Source organism: Macaca fascicularis, chromosome 6 (genome assembly GCF_037993035.2).
Source record: "Macaca fascicularis isolate 582-1 chromosome 6, T2T-MFA8v1.1".
Classification (NCBI taxonomy): Eukaryota; Metazoa; Chordata; class Mammalia; order Primates; family Cercopithecidae; genus Macaca; species Macaca fascicularis.
In genome coordinates, this window is record NC_088380.1 from 63221377 (window position 1) to 63227376 (window position 6000).

The following is a 6000-nucleotide window of genomic DNA, read 5'->3' on the forward strand; positions in this document are numbered from 1 at the left end:
CCAGCCACCACTGGAGACTAAACTACCATTTTCTCTTACTTTGACTATTGGAATAGCCCTTTAGTTTTCCTGCCTACATTCACTCTTGACCTCTTCTAATTGACATGCAACCCTATGGCTTTTCAAATTACAAATTGTCATCCTCAACTCCTCAAGTAAAAACATTTTAATGGCTTCCATTGACTTTAGGTTAAATCCCTACACTGTTAACATGGTTCCCAGAGGCCTCTCATGGCCTGACCCTTCTTACCTTTCTCCTAATTTCTCCTGCTTGGGATACATTTCTCATGAAGTAAAATAGCAAGAAGAATAAAAATTTCTCTTTACTTCATTTCTTAACCTACTATGTGTCTTAATAAAAATGATTTTATACATATGTATCTCAGGTACATGTTTTAAGATTATTAATAATTTTAGGAAAGTCATCTAGGCAGAGAGATTGGAGGCAGAGAGGTTTCAAAACCACATGTGTCACTCTAATGAGAACCAAACCAGTTGTAAACACATAGGTCACTGTCACTTTATTAATATGACTTTACTATTCCAATAAATTCTTGCTTAGGAAGATGAAATGAACATCTACCATGCAAATTACAGGGTTTTTTTTGGTTGTTGTTGTTGTTGTTTACATGCTAATAGAAGAAAGCTCTGGCGACCAAATGTGTTGCTGTTACTGGATGGGGTTAGTGGTTGTGGTAGGTGAAAAGATATTTATAAAAATCAAAGGAGAATAAAAACTTTGAGAGAATAGTGAATTCAAAAGGGAATGAGAAAGATGGGAATAAAATGAGAAAGGCAAAATTTGAGAGACTGATTCTTAATAATCTTTTCAAAAGGAAGAGAATTCCCAGTTGAGATAGAGGAAGGTGTGGGGTGAAGGAGATTGGGGGGTATTATTCTGAGCCTTTGTCAATGTGAGTGGAGTTGCGCTGGAAGCAGACTAGGGAGAAAAGGCTTGCCAAAGGACTTAATCTGGAGAACAGTAGCTGTAAAAGAGTTACATCTGGAATTTGAGGAAGATGACCTAGGGTTATATTAGAAAATGTATATACACACACATACACGCACACACATTTAAACATATATATATTCCTTCAGTGACATATATCAGTGGAGGAATTAAAGAAAGAGAAAAATGAAGACAAAAAATGGATCTTATGTAAAAAAGAAAGTAATGTATAGAAGAAACAAGGAATTTAAGAGGAGATTTCTGACTAGAAGGAAAGTTGAAAAATAACAATGACAATGTAGAAAAGACAGAATACAAGTAAAGCTGAGTTAAGTTATCCAAATGGGTTTATGTGGATATTTAATTAACTTAATCTCTGTGTAGTTTGAACTCCAAAATTCCACTGCAGTGAAAATAGTTGGTGTGTACATGAGCTCACAGTCCACATGAGACCTTTAGTGGGGAAACCCCAGATACTTTTATAAGGAGAGGAGAGATGACTTTAGAGAAGAATTTTAAAGGAGTCACAAAGTATTTCTTAGATAAAAAAGAGGAGAGGTCCCCAGAGGCCTCTTCCTTTGAGTTCATCTCCCCATACCCATATTCTAACCCATGTCAGTTGTCATGCATCTTAGCCCACAGCATACTTGAGAGCAGCAGCCCATGCTCCTGGGGCAATGCCTGAGCTCCATCCAGTCAGGCAGTTGGCTCCCATCCCTTCTTCATTGAAAATCTTACTTCTACGCTTCTTTTCAGGACCCTGAAGAGTTATGATTTCATAATTTCTGATTAATTTTTCATAATCTTAACAATATACTTTTCTACCCCTCTCAATAGAAATCATATTTAAAGAGAAGAATCCTGGAGATATCATTGCCTCAACCTAAAGAAAAGAATCAACAAAAGAATGATCTCAAAGCAGAAGGTGCCAGCGGTGAGACCAGGAGGCAGAGAGTTTCAAAATCACATGTGTGTCACTGTCGTGAAAACAAAAGCCAGCTGCGACCATAGAACTCACCGTCATTTTATTAATATGACTTTATTATTCCAAGAAATTCTTGCCTAGAAGATTAAATTAAGAATAACTTTATTCTTAATTTTTCAGGAAATATTCCTTATTTCTGGAAGTTCTGGAAAATCCATTTTTTTTTTTCTAAATAGACCACTCAGCTAGCCTCATTATCCCTTCTCAGTATACCAGGTCTCTTGACGGCTCACCATACAACTGACTACTACTCAAGACTCCATTCAAAATCTCACCTTGCTTCATCTGTCTTACAATATTGTCATGACCTTTGCCCAATTCCAACCAAGTGCCCTCCCCATACTCCCACCAGTAAAAGACTCACCTTAAATCAGACCCCCAGATGTCATGAATGTCTTTACCTGCTCCCCTCCCAGATGCTATTGAGACACTGTCAAGGGAATGGTCTTCCTCATTCTAGTAAGCAATAAACTTGTCTCAGCTTCGGCCACAGTTTACTGAGGGTGATATCTTCAGGTAATCAGCAGCCAATACACCTATGTGGTCTCCAGTGAGTGTTATAAGTTGTGTGTGCAACAATGTCACTCAATACATGTAATTTGGAAATGAGAATTTTGCCAACTGAAAGGTGCAATGTTTGGACATGCTTACTGACTTTCCAGTGGAAAACCTGGGGTCAGAAAACAGACATCTCAACTGCTTATGAACAGCAGTTCTCGGAAGCTAGCAGAGACCTGCTCTCTCCAACCTACCCACCACCTCCAACTGAAATGGGAAAGGTTCCCTTGTCCCCCTCGCAGGGCTTGTGAGAAGGGAAGTGACTCACTTCTTCAGTGCCCCACTGCTCTAGGGGAGCATACAGATGGGCAGGCTGTGGGGCTCCGACCCCATGGCAGCATCTAGGGGTGGATGTTTACAGCTCCTGAAGCCCCAGTGGGCATGTGTTACAGGGCGCTCTTTTAGTTTTGCCATCTATAGGCAGCTTGTGTTAACCAGTGCAATTAGACTCTACCTTGTTGCAAGGACAGAGGGCTTTCTGTATCCTGCGTTCTTGCCTTGGTATACTGGAAGAATTGGATCACACGTGGGCTTGGAGAGTGATTGCAAGGTTTTATTGAGTGGAAGTAGCTCTCAGCAGATGGGGGAGCTGGAAGGGAGATGGTTTTCCCCTGGAGCCGGACTGCTCGGTGGCCTGGGCTCTCCTCCCACTGCCCCAGCCAAACTCTGAGTTGTTCTGCTGGTTGATGGCCTGCTGGTGTCTGTCAGTGTGCTCTTCCACCAGCATGCTCCCCTAGACATCCTCTCAACATCCAGCCACTTATGTGTCTGCCTGCTAGGGTCTCATGGGGGTTTGTAGACACAGAATGGGGCATGGTGGGCCAGGATGGTCTTGGGAAATGCAACATTTATGTGGGTGCCAAGGCAGGAGTGCCTGTCCTCACCTAGGTCCATGGGCACAGGCCCGAGGGTGGAGCCCTCACCAGGGACCTGCCCTTCTCCTCCCAGCACTTCCCCGTCCCCATCATGTATCACAACTACATTGTAATCACAGCTCTGAAACGCCAGAACTCTATTTCACTGTCACTTCATCCATTACTAACTCTGGAAGTACAGAAATAATCTCAGCTACTTGGGAGGCTGAGGCAGAAGAATCCCATGAACCCAGGAGGCAGAGGTTGCAGTGAGCCAAGATCACGCCATTGACTCCAGCCTGGGCAACAAGAGCAAAACTCCATCTCAAAAAAAAGAAGTGCCCTTCTGTTGCAAAGCATAAATGGTTTCTTGAGAGCAGAAGAAAGTTTTATTGAACTTTTTAGGATGGCCAGTCCTCTGTAATCAAATTGCAGCCTGCTAAGTTAGCAACTTTTTCTTTTCATTGGGTGAATACTTCTATATCTACTGATGCAATTCTGAAAAACGAACTTACTGTTGATTTGAAAATTTTCCATGCTTTTGATATCAGGTTTTGTGATTTAGCCAGAACCCAGAAGTGCCATTGACCATAAAGTGGTTTTGAAAATATGTTTGTAATTTTGACCTAGGCTGCAATATGTTACAGGGATGTTTTCTTCATTCATTTTGCTGGAGCCCAGTCAAGTCCTCCTCAAAGAACTCTACTTTGGCTACAGCAATATTATCTGTGAGAAAAATTTCTATTTAGACTTAATAAATGGAAATAAGTAATGGAGACTGGCATTTATTAAGGCTTTATTAAAGGCTAGGAGGGCAGTATGCCCTTATTGGATTAAATCTTTGCAACATCCCTAGAAAACATGTGCTGTTGTCATCACAAGTGGCCCAACTGGTTACTTAAGTCTTTAAAAATTAAATAACTTTTCCAAGGTCACGCAGCTAGTAAGTGGCTATGTAGGGTAGGATGCATCTCAGTTTTGCTTGGCCATGAAGTTCCTGCTTGCCACTACTATGCTATATTGTAAGATGCAAGTTCCTTAAGAACAAGGAGCATATCTCACATTGTATTTTTCTTAAGAGTATGTTCATCTGTATACATATTACGCTAAATCTAGTATTGTCTTGATTGATTCAAAAAGCTATGAAAGATGTGAATAGATGAACACTGAATAAATACTAAAGAAGATAACAAATAAGTCAAATAAGAGCAAATGTTTTTTATTTCCTCTCAAAAATGTAAGCTGAATCATCATGTATAAAAGCCCAAGGAGGCAAATTTCTTTTATTCACTTAATAAACTTTTATTCACTCTGTATTTACTGTGGGCCAGACATTGTGCTAAATGCCCTGGAAACAGAATTGAGAAAAACACTATCCTACTTTCAAGTCCAGTGAGAAAGAAAGAGATAAGAAATTCAATAATTGAAACACAATGTGATATGGAAGAAAATTGAAAGTCTAGAAATAGAACTACATAAGTATGACCAAGAGGTGCAAAAGCAATTCAATGAAGAATGGGTGGTCTTTTCAAAAGATGGCATTAGAAACATTGAGTATTCATTGGTGCAATAATGAGCCTCAACTGAAAACCCACAGCGTATGTAATAATTAACTCAAAATTGATCAGAGACCTAAATGCAACATGTAAATCTCTAAAACTTTTAGGAAAAAAATTGGAGAAAACTTTCATGACCTAGAGTGAATCAAAGAGTTCTTAGAGATGATACCAAAAACATGATTCATTAAAAAATAAATTAAATAAATTGGACTTCATACAAATTAAAAAACTTTTGCTCTGAGAAAGATCCTGTTTGGAGAATGAAAGGACACGTGAAAGATAGGGAGAAATATTTCCAAATTATATTCTGTGACAGATAACTTGTATCCTGAATATATTTTTAAAAGCTCTCTGAATCTCATGTCTGTAATCCCAGCATTTTGGGAGGCCAAGGCGGGTGAATCATGAGGTCAGGAGATTGAGACCATCCTGGCTAACATGGTGAAACCCTGTCTCTACTAAAAATACAAAAAATTAGCTGGGTGTGGTGGCAGGCAACTGTAGTCCCAGCTACTCAGGAGGCTGAGAATGGAGAATGGCGTGAACCCGGGAGGCGGAGCTTGCACTCCAGCTTGGGTGACAGAGCGAGACTCCCTCTCAAAAAAAATAAAAAAAATAAAAAAAAAATAAAAGAGCTCTCCGAACTCAACAATAACTCAATTAGAAGATGGGCAAAAACACTAGAACAGACACTTTACCAATGAGGATGTATAGATGGCCGATGAAAAGGTTTAACATTATCAGTCATTAGGAACTGGCTAATTAATGCCACAACAAGATATTACTACACACCTATTAGAATGACTAAGATAAAAAGTACTGGCAATACTAAGTTCCAGCAAAGATTCACAGCAATTGGATCTTTCCTTCATTGCTGGTGTGAATGTAAAATGGAACAGCCATCTGAAAACAGTTTGGCAGTATTTTTGACAAGTTTATACATATACTTACCATATGACTCAGTAATTGACCTCCAGGGTATTTTTTCTAGTGCAATTAAAACTTATGTCCACACAAAAGCCTGTTCACAAATGTTCATAAAAGTTTTATTTGTACTGTAATAGCCCCAAATTGGAAACAACCCCAAATGTCCTT

General features: G+C 39.5%; 1 long non-coding RNA gene across 1 annotated transcript in view; it reads left to right on the forward strand.

Annotated features, from left to right (window-relative positions):
* The window catches only part of LOC135971103 (uncharacterized), a 102385-nt gene extending 97725 nt beyond the window's left edge, over positions 1 to 4660 (forward strand). The window contains exon 2 of the long non-coding RNA XR_010587186.2: positions 1787 to 4660. This is a non-coding gene — a long non-coding RNA (uncharacterized lncRNA). The remainder of the gene's footprint in view (positions 1 to 1786) is intronic.
* Positions 4661 to 6000: the final 1340 nt, after the last annotated feature.